This window comes from Silene latifolia, chromosome 11 (assembly GCF_048544455.1).
Source record: "Silene latifolia isolate original U9 population chromosome 11, ASM4854445v1, whole genome shotgun sequence".
In the NCBI taxonomy this organism is placed as follows: domain Eukaryota; kingdom Viridiplantae; phylum Streptophyta; class Magnoliopsida; order Caryophyllales; family Caryophyllaceae; genus Silene; species Silene latifolia.
This window is the reverse complement of record NC_133536.1, coordinates 15,567,718-15,589,190: the sequence shown is the minus strand read 5'-3', so window position 1 is coordinate 15,589,190 and position 21,473 is coordinate 15,567,718.

The following is a 21,473-nucleotide window of genomic DNA, read 5'->3' as shown; positions in this document are numbered from 1 at the left end:
CACCATGATTTGCGAGCCTATATTCAAAAAGCTCAAGAAAACAGATCACACCATGTGGGATGATGATTGTCAAAAAGCGTTCGACCGAATCAAGGAGATATTGGCCAAACCGCCCGTGCTCATGCCACCTCAACGAGATCAACCTCTTGGTTTATATCTCACAGTAACCGAAACCGCCATGGGTGCCATGCTAGCTCAAACTGTAGGAAGTGAAGAAAGAGCTATCTACTACCTTAGTAAGAAGTTCTTGGAGTACGAGTGTAAATATTCACAACTCGAAAAGACATGCCTCGCTCTTGTGTGGGCAACAAAGAAGCTGCGGCACTACATGCTTAGCTACTCTGTTAAAATATACTCCAAAATGGATCCAGTTAAATACCTCTTCGAGAAACCCGTCCTCAACGGACGTCTAGCAAGGTGGACCCTGATGCTCTCAGAATTCGACCTCAAATACGTGCCACTAAAAGTTATAAAAGGGCGCGCCGTCGCCGAGTTCTTCGCAGAAAATCCCATCAATGACGCACAAACGATAGACACTTGGTCATTTCCAGATGAAAATATACTCCAAACTGATGTAGATTCCTGGGACCTTTACTTTGATGGAGCATCAAACTTAAGAGGATTTGGAATAGGAGTGTTGCTCATTTCTCCTGAAATCGAGCATACACCAATCTCTGTCAAACTCGACTTCGAGGTGACAAACAACGCTGCAGAATACGAGGCTTGTCTCATTGGACTACAAGCGGCAGTGAGCTTAGGCATTAAGAACCTCCGCGTACATGGGGATTCATCACTAATCATCAATCAAGTTACAGGGTCTTGGAAAATTCGAAGCGAGAGCCTCGCACCTTATCAAGCTAGAATAGACTAAGTTGCTCAATTCTTTGATCACGTGACATACCTACACCTACCGCGGGAAGAAAATCAATTTGCAGACGCTCTTGCGAAACTTGCATCAATGATTAATATACCAGATCACATGGTGGAAATGCCTTTATGCATCGAACGACGGTCAGAGCCGGCTTACGTACACCAAATTACCGATGAAGAGAAAATAGCGCAGGAACCCTGGTTCCAAGCAATCCTGAATTTTAAGCTTAATGGTACCTATCCACCCGATATGGACAAGAGGGGACAACGCGCTATACGCCTACTCGCTTCCCAATACATTCTCATGCAAGGAGAATTATACAAAAGAACACCTCTTGGTGTAGTCTTACGTTGCCTTGATCATTCACAAGCACGAAAGGTGATGGAAGAAGTCCACGATGGAGAATCCGGTCCTCACATGAGTGGGCCCATGATGGCAAAGAAAATCACACGTTTGGGGTATTATTGGACCACAATGGAATCCGATTGCATCAAATACGTAAGACATTGCCACAATTGCCAAATCTTCGGGAATGTACAACATGTCCCTCCTTCATTGCTCTATACAATGACGTCTCCCTGGCCATTTTCTGCATGGGGAATTGACATAACCGGGAAGATAACTCCAGCCGGAACAGGAGGTCACTGTTTCATTCTAGTGGCAATCGACTATTTCACCAAATGGGTAGAAGCGGCTTCCTACACTAGTCTTACAGCGAAAAATGTGGCAAAGTTCATACAAAACAACATCATCTGTCGATACGGTTGACCACATGAGATCGTTAGTGATAATGGATCACATTTTCAAGCTGAGACTGAGCAATTGCTAGCCAAATACAAGATTAGGCATCACCACTCTTCGCCCTATAGACCAAAGACTAATGGCGCGGTAGAGGCGGCAAACAAAAATGTTGTCACGATTCTCAAGAAAATGATCGACAACTATAGAGACTGGCCATGTAAGATACCCTTTGCTTTGTGGGGATATCGTACATCTGTTAGGACACCCACTGGGGCTACTCATTTTTATCTGACATACGGCATGGAAGCCGTACAACCAGTTGAGCTAGAAATACCATCCTTGCGTATTTTACTCGAAAGTCAAATCCCGGAAGCCGATTGGAAGAGGGATAGATATGAAGAACTCATCCTCCTGGGTGAATGTAGGCTACGCGCCTTGCATAATGTCCAAACATATCAAGCACGTATCAAACGGGCTTTCAACAAAAGAGTTAGGCCAAGAAACATCAAGGAAGGAGACTTAGTGCTTAAATCGGTTAGAGCTCTTTTTGCAATCGACCCACGGGAAAATTCAAACCTAATTGGGCCGGACCATTTCTAGTCAAATCCATACTTCCAGGGGGTGCGGTTAGAATCACAGACCTAGACGGGAATGAGTTTTCCAACCCAACAAACCTTGACCAACTAAAACGGTACTATGCCTAGAATAGGAACAAAAAACGCGCCTCGCGTAACCCCACGTGTTGCTCTTGTGGCACTAAATAAACGGCCCCTGGCCAAGATGAAATAAGCTAATGTCATTATGCTCCTGCATCCTGACATATTCGTCATCCTCATATCATCAAATAAACTGATCTGCACCTTCAGAACAAGCAAAAGCTCATGCTTCTCTTCTAAAGTTCGTTACAAGCTCTTGCTTAGAACAATTATTCTTTTACATTTACTCGAACTACGCGCAAGGGTTTGATTTCGCTTTTTGAGTGAATACGTAGGCAATCCTTCACGGGATTCAACCCATCTATTTAAAAATGTAAATAGAAGGACATTTGCATTGCATTTGGAATTCGATAAAAATAATAAATAGAAAATCACAACGGTTTCATAACCATTCAACCTTTTTTATTTCATTCATTCTAATAATAATAGTACGCTACATAATAAAAATAGAATAGGCTAGGATTCTAAAAACCCCACCTCTTTATTACAACAATAATAAATAATAATAATAAGCAAATAATAAAAAGACTAGGGCTATTCCTCCATCTTCCCCTTGCCCTTGTCATTCTTGTCATATTTCTTGTCACGACCTCGAGCCGGGCGCTCTTGCACCACTTCTGATCTAATCACCAACGGTCTTTCTCGAGGCCTAGACTTTTCATTCTTGCCCATCACCATCTCTACGACAGGAGTAGTCTTTGGTTTCTTCGAAGGATGAACAACTTGAAACCCGGCTTCTTCTTCTCCCTTTGTCAGATGCTTCTCCTTCTCTTTCTCTACCTCGCGCACCTTGTAGTCAACGGGCTCATGCTTCCTCAGTTTCTCGCGCTCTTCCGGAGTAGTAGCATTTCTCCATCGCAGATAGGAATCCGACACCCACAAGGCATTGGCGGAGAAATTCAAGAACCACATGTTTCTTTGAGCCCATTTAATGGCCCACTCCCTTCGGCTCTCTGTAGTAAGCGCCACAGCAGTCTGCGGGACAGTATCAAGCCTCGGGATAGTCTGCTTCAGCCCAACTTGTCTCATCAGCCTTTCTGGGAAGATGCACACCATAAACTCCAATCCAGGAATGCGCACGGACCTAGTGGGATCCAAAGAAGACACCCCAGTGACGGATTTGAGGTGCCACCACGGTACGACCCACCTGATCAAGGGACCATCGTCGCTCTTCAGTTTGTTCTTCCAGTAATCACAGACTCGAGTGAAGTTCACCATGTACAACCTCGTCCTCATCGCGATCGAGCGAGCATGATAAGAAAGCACATGAACTGGGTCGATCAATCGGAGCCGTTCCATAAGCCAAACCTACCAAGAGCGAGTATTAGACATCAAGAAAAAAAACAAAAAAAAGAAAACGAAAAAAAAAAAGAAAACGAAAAAAAAAGAAAACGAAAAAAAAAGAGAAAAAAAAAGTAGATGTCTTTTACCTGCAGGATGACGGGACTTCCCAAGTATGGCAGATCACGGTTGGATTTCCTATTATCCAAACCCAAAAGAATCTCTCCTAAGCATAAACAAGTTGGGCTCCTGCGCAGCTCCATTTGCTCAATAAGGCCCAGAAGACGGGGATCTCCTCTCAAGTCTTCGTCAACATGCCCTTGGAAGACATACACATGTAACAAGCAAAAGCCAAATGCCCTCCGCCTAGCAACATGAGAAACGGTGGGGTCGGCCCTGTTGATAAATCGGTCAATAAAGTCCAACATTCTCACGCCTTTCGAGGTAACCAGACGGTCCACCTCAAGTCTAGTCAACCCAAGCAAGTCTCTGAATTTACCCTTGTACCCTTGCGAAGTGGACGGAATGGCAGGCAAGTGCTCAGGGTCCCACCCACCAATAGCAGCTATTTCTTCAGGAAATGGGCATATATCCCCTCCAGGAAATGCGAAAACATGGAAATTCGGGTCCCAGTAGTCAAGACAAGCATCCAAGAACGGTTTAACAACCTTGATTTGTTTCAAACTCAACAACGATCCAAAATTATAAGCACCCATATCATGTTTCTCCATATTCGAAAATTCATTGGTCCATTCCTTCAAGCGGATCTCCAAAGTATTCATGATGAAAATTATTTTGAGGGTTTTATGTAATTAGACGAAGAAGAGACGAAGGATTTGTGTGAATAAAAGCTCCATCGACGTTTCTATTTATACTAATTGCTGTTTCCAAAAATCCGTCAGAACAGCACACCTTGGGAACAGGCGCAGCACCTGCTGCGCCTCTTCAAAGGGACGCAGCTCATGCTGCGCCTCTTCAAAGGGACGCAGCTCATGCTGCGCCTCTTCCTCAGCTTCACTTATGTGATTTTCCACGTTGGATCTTTCCTAATTCCGTGACGAATAATTTCCTATTCCTATGGGTTTTTATTTTGGTAAATACGTGAAGATTACCATGTTTCAGGTTTCCTAATTTTGCGGGCACGCATTTCGAGGCGACATCAACATTTTCGCCATTTTACCACGCTTGCACATTTTCATTTTAAGAAATCATTTTCATCTTTTTTCTATTTTTTTCGGAAATAATTTTCATTTCAAAATGTATATACCTATTTCATTTTCATTTCATTTCTAACTTATAGATTTCTGTTTTTTTTTCTTTTTTTTAGGGGGTAACCCTCCCTACCGTCCGGTCATTTTCGGCCAAATTTTTGCATTTTGTATGCTTTTGAGTCTTTCATTTTGCGCTATTTAAAGGCCATATGTACAAATGTATGTTTTGCGTGATTTCTATGTAAATTTCGGCGGCATGACGGCGTAAACCGTCATCTACCAAACCTGTTCAACAGCTAACCTGCAGGTACAAGCAACGCAACCCAGCAGCAAAGGCACTCAGGCCATCTTATATACACCAAAAAAGGGAAATGTACAACAAACTGGGGGCTCTCGCCCCAAACAAAGTCCAAATATGTTCAAAATGATGATCCAAATGTACAAATGCGCAAGAACAAAGAAACAAACAAAAGCTAAAACTACTGCTGGTCACCCTCCAGCTCTGCAACCCTCGCCGTAAGAGCGGCGATCTCGGCGTCCCGAACCTCGAGCTCCCTCAACAAGCGAGCTCTCTCCTCCCGAGACTGGGTCAACTCCCGCTCCAGCTCGCGGTCTCCCTGTAAACAACATAAAATTGGCTCATGTCAATCATTACAACGTTGGAAAGTCAAAATTTAAAAATGAAATAGGCACAAGGTTCATACCTGACGACCCCGACCACCGACAAGTGCCTCGACGGCAGTAGCTCGCAGACGGTTGGTCACCCTCCATAACGCCACAAACCGAGACGGCGCGACCTGCATTTTCAAAAAGAAGTTCTCAATAATTGAACAAGCTCAACCAAATGTGTTCTTACACCAAAGGTATCCAAAGTTAGAGGTTTACCCTCCGAATCAGATGCTGCCAATCGTCTAGGCCAGCATCTCTAACAGTACGTCAAAGTCACGCAGCTCGGAGATCGTCGTCCTCCCAGTCGCGTCAGTGTACTCGAGGGTCTCAGGGTACTCTGGGGGCTCGATGCCCGCCGCCTCGACCTCCTGAAAGGTCAAATATCACTCATTAACCGATGATCTTTCATCACAGTTCTCAAAAAGAAAATGAAATCGAGTAAAGAGGAAAAATTAAAATACTCACCACTACCGGCCACTACGCCAACCTCCCGTAAAGGAACGCCGAGTAGTCCTTGCTAGGAAGAAGGAAGGCGTCACCACTAGTGCCAGCCAAGTCCGCCTCCCTCTCCGCCTCAGAAGGCTCCCTGAACATCGTCCTCGGAGGGTCGATGGGAACCGTCAACACGTCCCGAGAGCACTGACGAGCCAAGCGCTCACCCAAGTACCACACAGGACCTATCGGCGTCCTCAACAGCAGTCGGCTCGAGCTCCTAGGTCGAAGGACCTCAGCCACAAAAGGAGGCACGTCAGCGTACTCCGCCCAAGGCCTGGGCACCCACTGTGACAAGACAAACAGGGATCATTCCTATGATCGATAAAATTAAGAAATAGAGCAAATAAATATATATGAGATGCTTACGCTATCCAGCTGAAGAGCGTTCACGTCCCGCCGGTAGATGTTGTGAGAAGAACGCTTGCTCTTCGTCCGGCACATCACCCAATCCCTCACCACGGGATAGGCCTTCTCCAGCGGCTTCGTCCTCTTGGGCGCGAGGCTCGGGAAATAGGAGTACACCCACGCCTGCAAAGCAAGATAATCAATGACGATCTTTCGTGATTTGATAAAGAAGAGAATTCATCTTAGTCTGAATGAAGGTTCATACCTCCAGCAGTAGTCCAGGGCCGACAGCGCCAGGAGAAGTCCCCTTCTCCATCAGCTCCGGCCGAACCATGGCCCTCATGAAGCGGATGAGGACCGCAAAACCAGCGGTGACCCAGTCCCAACGCCCTAGGGAACTCGGGTCAGAAAGGAAGGGAAGAAGCTTCGTCGACAGCCTCTCTCCCTTGTCTCCGAGGTAAATTGAAGACAGAAACCACCAAAGCCACAGACGAGCCCTCTGCTCAGCTGTGCAGGGAGGAGGAGCCGTCTCCCTCCCGTCGATCGTCATCAGTGTCGGGATCTTTCCCGCAAAGTAGTCTCGAACGTAGGAGGTGGGTATCAAACCCGGCACTGCAGTAGCCTTTGGCGACAAGTTCCAGCCGATCAACCTCCTCGCCTCGGCCGAGTCCACCCTCATGGCAGTCTCCGGCCACTCCACCTCCTCGGTCCCACACGACAGACCAGAAATCATGCCGTAATCCTCCAGAGTGACTCCTACCTCACCAAAAGGCATCCCAGAATCGGTCCAAGAAAGCGCGGACCAGGCTAAGGTTAGCCCGCAGCTTCCTCTTCGCGATGTCCCTCCAGACCTGCACCAAAGGACCGAACGCACCACGCTCGATCATGGCCCGCTCCTCTGCCGACAGCCGCTCGTAGTGCTCCATCGCTGTCGTATAACCCGAGAACGACCTGATGTTCCCAGCCTCCTATTGTGATTTGAAACGAAAGCTATCTTTAGTTTTGAATGAAAATTGAAAGGATTATACATAAATGAATGAAAGAAGATAGGTGATGAGTTAGTGAATTCCTATTTACCAAGCTCTTCACCGTCCTGTAGGACAGGTGACCCTCTGCAGCCCACAACAGGTGTCTGCTCTCCCAAGTCTCAGCCCACTCGGGAGCTCCTCTCAGCTGACGACCTCCTCGTCCGACGTTGGCCCGTCTCGGGGCCTCCTCCTCCTCAACAGCCTCCTCCTCCTCATGGGCCTCGCCCCCAGCAGCAATCACCGCAGCAGTGAAGGCCTGCTCCAAAGCCTCCTCGACAGTAGTAACATCTATCTCCATGGGAATCCTCCCAGAAGTAGAAGCCTCATCACCTGCAACATTAAAGCAAATGTAGGCCGCGTCACGTGACGACAAGCCTTGGTTAAGGGATTTTTGAGCCTTCGGAAGCCCTGAAATCGTTCTTTTTTCTCGCCATCTTTGGCCCTATTCTCACTTACCCGATCACTCATGTGGTAATTTGGGTTAATTCAAGCCTAATGTGAAGCCTAGTTCCGGGTTCGAGTCGAAAATTCGGCAGCATTTCGTTATAGTGGCGATTATGCCCTAGAAAAGTGTCCTGAAAAAGTCATCACAAACCAAAATTCCGAGATGGTAGGAAGCTTACCCATCATTCAAGGATCCCAAATATCGAGTTTCATCGCAAATGGGCATTCCTAAGGCTATTTTCGAAGCAATTTACGGTCTAGCTGTGAAACCGTCTCAAATTTCGCTCAAGGGCTCAAAACTCAACGAAAATTCAAGACAAATACATGGTTATGTTCCTAATATTACCTACTATCCATTTCTAATGTCAATTAGACAAGGCAAATGCGTTTGGGGGAAAAGCCCCAAAATTTCGATCAAATGGGTCATAAACCCTAACTTTTTCGGCTCAAAATTGGACAAATATGGATGATTAATGCAAGATTAAGACACATACCTCGATTAGTCATGATTAATGCAAGCTTTTGGATCAAACCTTGGCGGAAATGGTGAAGATTTGAGAGAGAAATATTGTGAATTGTGTTTCGAACAAATGAACATTAAGCCTCTGATTATCGCGTTTTTACGCGGAAAAAACACTTTGGGGAATAGACGCAGCAGGCGCTGCGCCTCTTCCAAGAGACGCAGCTCTTGCTGCGCCTCTTCCTTGTGTTCCCTCCATACGGATTTTCAAAAATTCGTTATGAATTCGTTATTTGTGGGCCCATCTTTGGTGCGCCTCTTCCCCGATGCTATTTTATTCTTTTGGTCCGTTCGACGATTTTCTTTCGTTACGGCCCGCATCTTCTCAGCCAGCAGCAGACTGTCGCATATTATTTACCTACGCTTGTCGCAACGAGCGTTTATTTCTTCGCAAAATCCGATACGCCTCCATTATAAGCGAGAGTAAGCGGATATACTTTCCCTCTCATAACATGAAGAATAATTCCCAACCATGTCTCCAGCGAGAGTTAGCGGACGTACTGTCTCTCTCAAGGCATGAAGGTTAAACATCTACCTAAGCAGATTCCTCCTCAGCAGTTCCCGTCTGTGTCCTGCTACTCACTTTTATTTCTCGAAGACTACCCAAGCAGTTTTCTCCCAGCAGTTCCCGCCTGTGTCCTGCTACCCAATGTTTCTTGTTTCCCCGCGGAGTGCGACAAAGGTGTTGTTCTCCAGAAGTTCCCAAACCCAAAACCTTCTTTCTTAGGTTCGTAAACCCGAAATTAGGATTTTTAACCATTAGGATCCCAAATCCTTTTAGGTTCGTAAGCCTTTAAGTTCCCAAACCGATAAAGTTCCTATACCCAAGCTTTAGTTACCCCTTAAGTTGAACTTATATTTTTGGCATCTTTCCCGTCGATGCTTTCCTTTAGGGCCCCACACCCTAGCACAAATCCTTATATAACTTTTAGGTCTTACCCTTAGCTCCTACGCTTAACCTTGGCTCCTATCCACCTCCAGAAGCCTCTCAGGAAGAAGTCTCAGGTATGGTCTCTTCTTATGGCTGGCGAGCTTCCTTACGTAGTCTAATGGACTTTAAACGACCCTCCCCGATAGTCGACAGACTCTAAAATGTTCCCGACGACAGGTCCTTGGTTCAGACCCCTTGAGCCGCCTCGCGTCGCCATAGTCGTTAGGTTGTAATCGTCGATTGACCTGATGGCTATACTTTGACTTTTGCCTTGTCCAAGCCTCAGTCAAAGTGGGGGCTCTGTAGATACCTCATTTCTGCACCTCCCGCAAACCACCCGGTGATGATTGGGCCGCATGTTTGGTACGCGGAACGATTTTGTGATTCGTAAGATTATCGTCAAGTGATTGCTCAAATATTAATGTCTACCTCTTAGTTGTCATCTACGTCCCGATACGGTCGTTTTGACAGTAATTAGAGTACATTTGGAGTCCGGGCCTAAAACCGTCTTCATTTTCTGATAACCGTTTAAAATCCCGAGTCAGAACGTTCTGGAATGTTCCGGATGTTTCTATTCCATATTTCACAATTTTAATCCTTTGGTAAACAAATCTCCGTAATATTCACATAAAATATTAAGGAAAACCAATTTATTTCCGTCCTACCATAACTCAAACACGGAAATCTTTCTTCCGCAGGAGGAAACCACTTGGGAACAGACGCAGCAGGTGCTGCGCCTCTTCCAAGAGACGCAGTGGCTGCTGCGCCTCTTCCCAGGCCCTTCTCTGCATGTTTCTCGTATCTTTTTCATATCTTTCCGAGATTCACTTCCAAAGAGTCTCCAAAACCCTATTCCTTCACGTGATTAGTATAAATAGGAGCCTTCGCTCCCCATATTTCTCACGCGAGTGTCCGCCCTTCTCTTCTCCCTTTGCATTCTAGACTTTGTTCTTACTTTTTGGCGCTTACGTGCTTGAACTTTCGACCACGTAAGCTCGGATCTTTCTGAGTACCAGCCTCTCCGTTTGCATGACCGACCAATTTGACCAACTACGCAATAATCAACTTAATTAATTAATCATTTTCCTCTTACGAGGGCACTTTCTTTACATTCGCGTCGAGCATCACTAATCGATATCTTAGCCCTTCTCGTTTCGTCAACATGTAAGTCTGAGGGTGTATAATCCCTATTTTATTTATTGTATTTTATTTATTGTATAATCAATTGTAAGATTTATGTCGAAAATACCGATTAAAACCGATTTCTAAAACCATGCTTTAAAACCTCTTTTTACGGATTTCCAGAGATCGATGGGATCGAGAAAGGACGCAGCAAGAATCGCTGCGCCTCTTTGAAGGAGCGCAGTTCTGCCGCGCCTCTTCGTGAGGCCGCCGCAGTTCTCGCTTCCTTTCTTCTTCAACAAATCTCGTAATTCGTCTTTCTTGTTTTATTTGTATTCGTTTGTTCTGTATTTCTTCATCATAATAGTATATAATTCACATGTACATTCATCATCATCATTAACATATAATTCATTGTTAAATCCGACTTAAATCCCTTATAATCCAATATTCGCGGGTTTTCGTCATTAAATTCAATCCCGGGTTGTAGAGATTCGATTCATCAATATTGGGTTTCTGGAATTCGTCTTTGATATAGTTTTCATCTGTTTGTTCGCATATTCGTCACTAATTTGTTGTTAATTCATCATGTTTAAACTATTTCATTCACCATGTCACTAATTAATATTATTCACTTCTGTAATTAATCCATCTTAATTCCGTCTCACTCGTGTTTTACTGTTTTCATGACCCATTCATATGTTAAATAACCTATTAATCCCTTTCATCCGAGTACATAATTTAATCGATCTTTAAAATCACCAATTAACATTGACGGTTTGCAATTACGGCTTCATAGCCAGAACTGAACCAAGGAACAGACGCGCTGTCTGCGCTTATTCCAAAGGACGCACTCTCATCGCTTTGTTCTGGCCGAGTTCTGTCCCGAACTCCGTTTCGCCTTGACATAGTTATTTAGCTTACGTATAATTGACTATTAATCGTATTATCACCTTCTGTTTTGTTCGTTAATTTATTCTTTTGTTCGTTTTCTCAAATTATCCGTTTTAAAGGAATTTTCGACATAAATCGCCTATCCATTGTAATTATTGTAATTTTCATTATTGTAATTTTATCCATTGTAATATTTATTGTTTCGTATCATTTGTATGTCTTCACATGTAATTGAACATTAAATTCCTACTTCGACATTAATTGTATGCCTAATTAATTGTTCACCGACTTAGCCTAATTCTCACATGCTAGGATTAAAACTTGGATGTTGCATTGCATGCATATAAACCGACGATATATCAAGTACGAATAAACTCCCTAATCATTAGTAGAGGCCGCTATCGAGGCGGGCGGGATTAGGTGTTCGATCAAAAGAGCTTCCTAATACGTACCCTCACCCCTTACTCCAGATCTCCGTCAGCACCCGTGTTCATTGGCATCCACGAGAGTAATTCTAGACATAGTATGCTAAGGGTAACGATTGCTTAGTGTTCATGTCACAACTTTATGTCTTGACATGACATGAGGTATTCGAACGGTTCCAATTTCCCATAAAAATTGGCGGCGACTCCATACAAAAATGCAAACGCTTGTTTCTCTTTTCCTCCCAAGCGCCCCCGTGGGTGGCCCGCTGTCCACAGTAATCGAGATAGTAGCATCCTTGTTTACTAGGGAAGGTTTTGCGAAAGGCTCCTTGATAATTGGGGGTGTTGCAGCAATTTCGATAGTGTCCAATTAGTTGATAAAATGGAAGCTATTCGTTTTAACTTGTTTGTATGATTTAGTGTTGTTACATTTGACCAATTCTTATACCATGCTTTCAGTTGTATGATATTTTATACTACCTTAATAAACTCTTAAACTAAACATACCCATAATATAACAACTAGGGCTGAGCACTTGTCCAAGATCGGACCAAACAGGTTCGAACCAAAGACCGATAATAAAAATTTAGGGGACCAAAGACCGGGCCTAAGACTTTCGGTCTTGGACCAGAGCGAACCCGAAATATTTGGTCGGGTCCGGTCTTGGACCGAAATGGACCTAAAACTAGTTTTTCCACTTTTTCGTATACAATAATTGCATTTTAATCCCTCTAAATAAACTGCATTTAAATAATTTGGATATTTTCTCGTCTACCCCTGAACTTTTTCGTTTTCTAAGTACAAATTGTTGGAAATCATATTTTACATATCACATATTTTAGTTTAAAGTTTTAGTCATAAAAACTTAAGGATCTTATGCATGCAAAACTATTACAAAGTATAAGAAGAAAAATCAATTCTTACATTGATTATTTCGGATAAATGGGCACTAGTAAGTTCTTCTTCTTACTAGATCTTGAACTTTCCAAAATGGAAGAATAAGATTCAAGTTTAGAATCTCTCCTAAGGAGTTATACCCAAGGCAATACTCTTAATAATTATAATTAATATGATCTAGTATTAATTAAAATCTTAACTTAAAATTGACACAAAATATTGATTTTGTTCTCCTCTATTTCGGTTAAGAGGAGAGCATTTTGTGTGTATTTCTTACTCTAAAATTTCACAAATGTAGAGAGTTATATTTTTCTAACACTAGAAAAAAATGTAGTAAGTAGTGAATAAGTAGGTAGGAAAAACCCTTGGATTTTATTTTTCTAGAAAACCGGTGGGGAGGGGGGAAATAGGCCAATGCATGGTCTTTGTTCTTCTCAAGATAAGACTAGGCATGCAAGGCTACAAGCTAGAGTAATCATTGTGTTTTCTCATTTAAAATAATTAACACAATTTTAAACCCTAACCCTCCCTATTTTCGGTACACTTAACATAAAATGGAAGGTCCATTTTATTTTGTCATTTGTCAATTTTGTCATGTGTCACATGTTACATGACATGTTACACTATAGTGTATTTTTAATATATTAAAAATCAACATATTAATAAAATATGTCACATACAAAATTTAATTAGTAATTCTTGATTACTTGTACCAAAATGGTTTATCGAATTATAAATTACAACGACTTATATTTATAATATGAATTATTCAACATGTTTCAATTGTTTCGTAAACAATAATTTAATCTAAGTAATAAAACAATTCGATTACTTAGACCGTATCTATTTTAATCGAATTACAATGAGACACGTTAATTATACTCACAAAATCATCCGTCAATTTTAAGCAATTTATTAACTCGTATCGGCATACGATTAATTAAATGATCAATTAAGAGTATTACCCTATAGGTATGACCTCAGGGTATCAACTGATCACCACCGTCGCACGACAGTAATGTCAAACTCTAGTCAGCCAATCATTACCGATATGTGTGAACCAGTTGACTGTAAAATATTACTTTCCCTCATGTATTCTTAAATATGAGATTTAAACATGTGATCATCATGATCGACAATTGTGATCGCATTATTGTCGGGGACACTAACTCCAACAATCTCCCACTTGTCCTCGACAAGTGTGCGTCACCAATTCTCTTGTCCTATTACTATCTCCCACTCAATGCAAGGTGTCTTTCGGGTCGTACTTGCAAGTGATCATATCGAGAGCGGTTTCCTCGATCTGGAGAATAACTGATTGACCGGAATTATCAACCATAGATACCTTCCGAGCGTGGCCACACATTTCCAGTTTATTACTCCTCGAGTGGCCCTGAGATATTGTTTTAACCCTGACAAAGGGGTGGACAATTCCTATCGCATTGTTCCCTTCGACTAGCCACAACTCATCATAACCCAAAATAAGCCCTTTAATCCCATTTACGAAGGTCGTAGGATCATAAATCAAAGTTACTCTGTAATTGTGCCACCTTGGGCGAACGGTCTTTAGTCAAAAGAATTGACTCATTAGAATACTATAGTAGCTCTTGCCACGACCAGGCTATATATAAATTTGCCAGAACTCTATAAGCGGTCATTAGGCCCGACAAAGTGTTCTCAACAGTCTGCCTATGTGATCGACTAGTCATCTCATATGACTCTATGGCACTTGAACTTGCCATCAATCGCATCACACTCTAGTCACTTCGAGACGTCACCTCATACAAGTGACTATGGGCAAATACCATGTTAATCCGGGTTCACTTTAACGGCGTTCAATATTGACTCTACAACCCGTTTGGATGTAACAAAGTAATAAAAGAGTTTTTAAAGTAAAAACTCGAACGATAAATGCGATTATCACATATGAATAGTCAATACCTGATTACTACTTCATATTCTATAATCCAGTTTGATCCTGAATGTAGTTGTTCATCTCAATTCAATTGAAATGACATGACTCATCATGTTTAAGCCTTTGAGAAGGCTTTGGTTAGTAGGTTTTATCAACTTCTTGTACCTTACTAAACCTTACTACATACTCGTTTTCCTTTGTAATGTATACATTTGCATTACAAAACTTTCTGAGTACATGTTTATATCCAATTTAGACATAAGCTCTCTAGTCATAGAACAGCTCCCACTGTTTTCACAGTGTGCGGGACCCATCCCTCTCGCACATCTCATGATTGCAAGTGTACTCAATTTCCGTTGTAAGCATCTCTCATTGTTCTTTATTGCCTAGAACGATTCTAACAAATCCATTTCTTAAATAACACAGCCACAATGGTTCCTTAACCATCTTTAGGTGTTTTGAATACGGTTTTTGTCCGAAACCTTATACAATCTCAACAGTCATTAGTGTAAGCCCTAACACAAATTTGTGAATTGCATCAAAACACTTAACTTTACACCTTTAATGCTTCTACAAGCACTTAAGGATAATCTATATGGCTATTTGGTAACTATTACTTAAATTCGATTTTGAAACAATTCATCATACTCAAAGTATATGAAGTGTTATACATCATTACTCGTTTAATTGATCCGGCAGCGGAAGCAAATGGAATCAATCAAATATGTTCAACTCGATTGAACTAATCATGAATCTTATCAACATAAAACTTCTTATTTGACGCTAATATCATATAGATTTATCTCCATAAATTCGGATATTAAAGATGTATTATAATACTCCAAAAGTCTTAAATCATTCCCAATGATCAATATGTCATCCACATATAAGACTAATTAAAATTACCGTGACTCCCACTAAACTTCATGTATAAACACAACTTCTCGACCCATTGAGAAAAGTTTTATAACATGATCAAAACATTGACTCCAACTCATTAATGTCCTACTTAAGACTATCTCTTAAGTTTCACATTGTCTTAGGATTGTAAGAATCTACAAAACTCATAACATGTATAGAATACATTCCTTATTTGAAGAAGTGGGTTTTAGATTCACTCGCTATATATCTCATCATAATGAAATACAATTGTAACACCCCCATATACCGAGGAGCCTTAACTAGGCCTTCCTTAGCATATAAGGGCGTTACCATCTCGGTTGCCCGAGGTAAGTAATCATCAAAAGTCGATAAAAGAACAATTATAGTTATATTTACAAGTGTTACATCCAACCAACAAAATTAAGATACAACTCGTCAGCTACTCGCTATCACTATCCAAACTCGTGAAGACTCATCCCCGCCAGGACTCCAGCTATCAAGAACATCCACACCTGCTAAGACTGACTGCTCACCATAAGGGATCACGGCAGACACATAAACAAACAAGACAACCACACAAGGTCAGTAACTGAGGCAAGACTCAACATAGACCAACAACAATCATCAATACAACACAGTACAACCAGTCACACGCAATCACACCCACTCCAATCAATCTCCGTCACCGACTGTCCGCTGGACCAGCCCTGCTAGTGGGGGACCGCAGCCGTACCCACCAAATCCCCGCTCATCATACCGAGCGATAACCCTGTCCCATTAATGTGCACATCCCCTCCCGTGGCGGGTTCCACGGAGGGCGAAACTAGGGCATGAAGCCACTCCCGCAAGTGACTCCACTCAGCCAAGGACGTACCTCGAGAACCAGAGACAAACAATCACAGACAGTTGCAACACAACAATAACCAACAAACTGTATACACCAACCGATTACCGCATATACGCTGCCACACAAATACAACTACAACACAACGACCACGATACAACAATCGACACACTAGACCATCCGCAGAAACTGAGTAGGCGAACCTACCTTTAAGCTACCGCAACCATTCCATGCTCATACATGCAAAACCCAGCAATCAATCAACACCTATACACAACACAACCATCCATCACTACCAAGCAAACCCTAACTGCAAGGATAAAGATACGGGTGATGATGACGACATACCTACAAGAGGAAACCTGGCAAAAGACCGCTACCCGACTCAAGCTATGCTCTCCTAAGGCACAAGAACCTTCAAAGGCTTCCATGGAGGTTATATGGTGAATGGAAGGGGAAAGATGCGACCTAAGGATCTGAAGAAATGAGGCGGAAATCATTTGCGGATCTAACAAAACACGATTATAAACCCTCGCTGAAAACACGTTACTCGATCGAGTGGCCCACCTACTCGATCGAGTGGCCCCTACTCGATCGAGTATCTACGCTACTCGATCGAGTAGCCTCTACTCTATCGAGTACCACCCCTAACTCAGAACACAAGATAACTTTGGTACGCACTTCTAAGGACTATTACCGCTCCCAAGATCGGTCAACGCTGGTCAACGGGTCTCTAAAAGGGCGGGTATTACAGTCTTCCCCCCTTAAGAAGAACTTTGTCCCCGAAGTTCAACTCACCTATCTTAAAGCACAAGACACGGAAACAAAGCGACATCACTACTCCTCCGACACAGGTCACTATTCCCCAGAAGTACTATTCCCCATGTCATCATCATGAACTGTCTAACACTTCATATAGATCGACCTCTACAAACTACCACTTGAAGTACCACCCTCCCAACATGGACCAACACCACCAACGACTACCCAACACACTACGAGATTACACTTTCACTAGCAACAACAATCAACACGAAACAAGTCACGTTAAGACAACTATGTTACCCACGATACGATTCTATTCCAACACATGACGTCATAACTATCTCTTTATGACCGTCTTTTAAAGCACACTCTCAACTTTTGCTTCACACACAAATTACTCAATGAACAAATGCAAATAATTAAAATTTTATACAAGAAATGTAACCAAAGTGATAGAAAATATTATAAACAAACAAGAAAATACTTGCAACATCCACCTTTTTATTTTGCGACATTACTCTTCCTCTCTAAAAGGAACTTCGTCCCCGAAGTTCTCCACCAACTTATTACACATGTTACTTACTACTTAACTCTTGACATGTATCCAACCCATATTACTCATTATTGACATTACTCCTTAATTAGACAACCATTAAACCATAAAAACATATGCAACCATATTCGAATAAGTAGCCGCCGTCAAGAATGCATGTATGCATCAATTGTACATTTATATAGGAAATACACCACTCCGGTGAATTATAATTAGCAGACATTACGGATGTAAAATGAATGCAATAAGAACCAACTACTACTCCACTATTTGTTATAAATACGCATCTAAAATCCAAGCACGACTTCCAACATATGAAATTAACGGTTCAAACATGTTACTAACCACCAATAACCATATTAAACATCAAAACATGTAACTATATAACCACTAAACAATTTTAATTAGTGAAAAGTTCTTGTAACAGTGCTACTCGATCGAGTATATAGCGGTACTCGATCGAGTGCCCGCTACTCGATCGAGTGTCTTGGCTACTCGATCGAGTAGCCCTGAGATCAGAATGCTCCATATATATCCGTCACACCTGCAGCTACTCGACCGAGTGTGGGGCACTCTGTCGAGTAACCACAGGTCAAACCTTAGAGAATTTTGTCATAATACATCATATATATATATATATATATATATATATATATATATATATATATATATATATATATATATATATATATATATATATATATATAAACGTCACATAGGCGCGAGTCGGGATGGCAACCCGACCCCCAAAATCCTGCAAACAAGTTCAAACTAGCAAATCCGGCCTTATGGCCATCCGTACAAACCAAAATAAAAGTTCCAACTAAGAACGACTACCATCATCCAACATCATCAACCATAAACAAGGATAAAGAAAAGGAGCATCACTCCTATTGTTGTTGCTGCTCATCCATCATCTCATCTCCACCACCATCTCCTCCCGAGATACCTGCTCCCGATGACCCAAGACCCGCATCAACCCCTGCCCCAGCTCCAGGACTCACATACCATGGAGTCAAGCCACCATAAGCAAAGGACTGTGGTGTCCCCCATGCCATCTGGTCCACCCCGTAAGAGTGGAAAACCCCACTGTAGTCCCCAACTCCACTCCACCACATCGGATGTGGTCCCTCGGTCCCAATCCCCTGAGCATACGCCATCTCATGCATGTTCCGGGGTGTCAAAGTAGACGACACTCTCTCTGCCAAGTAGCTCGAACGCGTCTCTGGGGTGTCGAGGTAGGGGTAACAAGGAAAAGGGTGCTGCTGCTGTGGTGCTGCTGGCCGTGGTCTGGTCTCAGCTGTCCTCTCCCTCACACGACGAGGTCCTCTCCCCAACCTGGGCCTCTCCTCCACTACTGCCACGTTCTCCCTCTTCTTCGGCTCGGGCATCACCTGAAGGATCGTGTCATCAATGAGGTATGTCCGCAACTGTCGAGGTCCATCATCATCCTCCTCCTCCTCATCGGAGTCAACAACTACCACCAGTGGGTCTAACAGCTCTGTCGGTGAGAGGTGCTCAGGAGCCGGAATCCTCATCCAGCTCATACCCCACACTCTCCAAGCTAGGCCACCATCAGCTAAAGTTCTCAACCATTTCAGGTCGAGATAGTAGTCTCTGTCCATAGTAGGCACCGATGTAGCCAGGGGAACATACTCAGAAGAAGCCTCAAAGGAGGCTAGCTTTTCAGCTAGCCGAGTGACGATAGCACCACAACTCAAGTACCGGGTGGTAGAAGTAGCCATCAAGGCAAGGCTAGCACAGACCATGGCAGGAGCATTAAAGACCACCCTCTTGGCCTACTCCGGGTTAAGATAAGACATCAGAAGTAACAGTTCATGATTGTTCAGCTTACTCATATCCGGCCTTTCATAAAGAAGGTTCGAAATAGAACGAAGAAAGATCCTCAAAGTAACATGTTGAACATCATTAATCAACATGTTGCTGGAGGTGGGAGCTGACTTTCTGGAAAGACAAGGCATAAGGCGGCAAACACCGCACTTAGATGGGATCTCACTGATGGAATCCTTGGGAGGCTTGGCCAACCCAAGGTGAGAAGCAAAAAGGTCCATAGACAACACAAAACTCGTGTTCATAAGACGGAACTCAACAGACTGCTCAGCTGGCTCGTATTTAAACGAGCTCATAAACTCCAAATTCAGAAATGGGTAGGAATGCTTCCTCAACTGATACAACCCCATAAAACCCAAGGTCTCAAAGATATGACGGACATCCGTCTCAATTCCCAAGTCATCAAGAAGTGTGGTATCTGTTAGAAATCTATATCTCTTCACTCAACATATTCATAATGTGATAATTTTAATTTAGTCATAAAATTAAAAGATGATCTTATGCATGCAAACAATAATATAATTAAAGAAGAAATCATCATCTCACATTGATATTTCGGTTTATATGGGCACAAGTGAGTTCACCTACTCACTTGTTCTTGAGCTTCCTTAAGTGGATGAACAAGGATTCAAGTAGAGAATCCCTCCCAAGGTTTTATACCCAAGATAACAACTTAATAAAATTAATATTATTATTACTAGAACAATATTAATTTTGTATAAAAATTGACCCAAAAATATTATTTGGTCTCTCTATAATTCGGTTAAGAGAGAGGGAGGAGAAGGAAGATTTTTATCTTTCTAAAATTCTTATTTTAGATGAATGTTGGAATGAATTAATAATACACTAACTATTAGTTGTGTATATGGTAAAAAGATAAGAAAAAACCCATGGTTTTTCTCCTCTTAAAACCGGGTGGAATGGGGAAGGAAAGGGAGTCAATGCATGCACAAGGTGGTCTTCACAAGAGCAAGTAGGGTTGCATGGCTAGTATTAGGCAAAATGATTATGCTTACCACTCACTTAATTAACATAATATATTTTCCTAATACCCCATTATTTCGGTTAACATGGATAAAATGGACTCCATTTTATCTTTGTCAAATTGTCAATTTGTCATATGTCACATGTCATATGTCACATAAAATTGTTATGTATTTTTAACATATTAAAAATCAACGCATTAATAAAAATACGTCATATACAAAAATGACTTAGTAATTCATAATTACTTGTACCAAAATAATTTACCAATTATAAATCACAACATCTTGTATTTATAATAATTTATTCATTCAAATGCAATTGTTTCCTTAAACAATAATTTCATCTAAGTAATAAAACAATTCGATTACTTAGACCGTATCTTATTTAATCAAATTTCAATGAGACACGTAAATATTACTTCCAAAATCGTCCGTCAATTTTAAGTAATTTAATTGACCCGTATCGTCATACGATCAATTAAATGATCAATTAAGAGTGTTACCCTATAGGTATGACCTAAGGGGATCAACTGGTCACCACCGTCGCACGACAGTAATGTCAAACTCTAGTAAGCCAATCATTACCGATATGTGTGAACCAGTTGACAGTAAAAATTACTTCCCAATTGTATTCTTTAAAATGAGACTTAAACATGTGATCATTATGATCAACGGTTGTGATCGCATTATTCTCGGAGGACACATATTCCAACAGTATCCACACAACGGGTGGGTCTCATCTTGCGTTTTTGCAACGCCACAAACCTCTCTCTTTGTTTAAAGTCCACAAAAACCACCGAAGGGTATTCCGGTACAGCGGGTACCACGGGTTCACTACTGATGCGTGTCTTTTATATAAGGTTTTCACCTCATTTTTACACGCATTTCTGTGCTTTTTATGTAGCATCTGGCTACAAATACCCCCGAATATTCTACTTTGGTCCGTTTATTGTAATTTGCAGGAATTGACCGAGGAGGAGCTAAATCGAGCCTTAATTGTCCCAATTGTACGCATTCATGGGAAATAAGGAGCCGGAGCTTAGAAATCTTACACTTGGAGGACGATGAGCCGAGTAAAGGAAGAAAT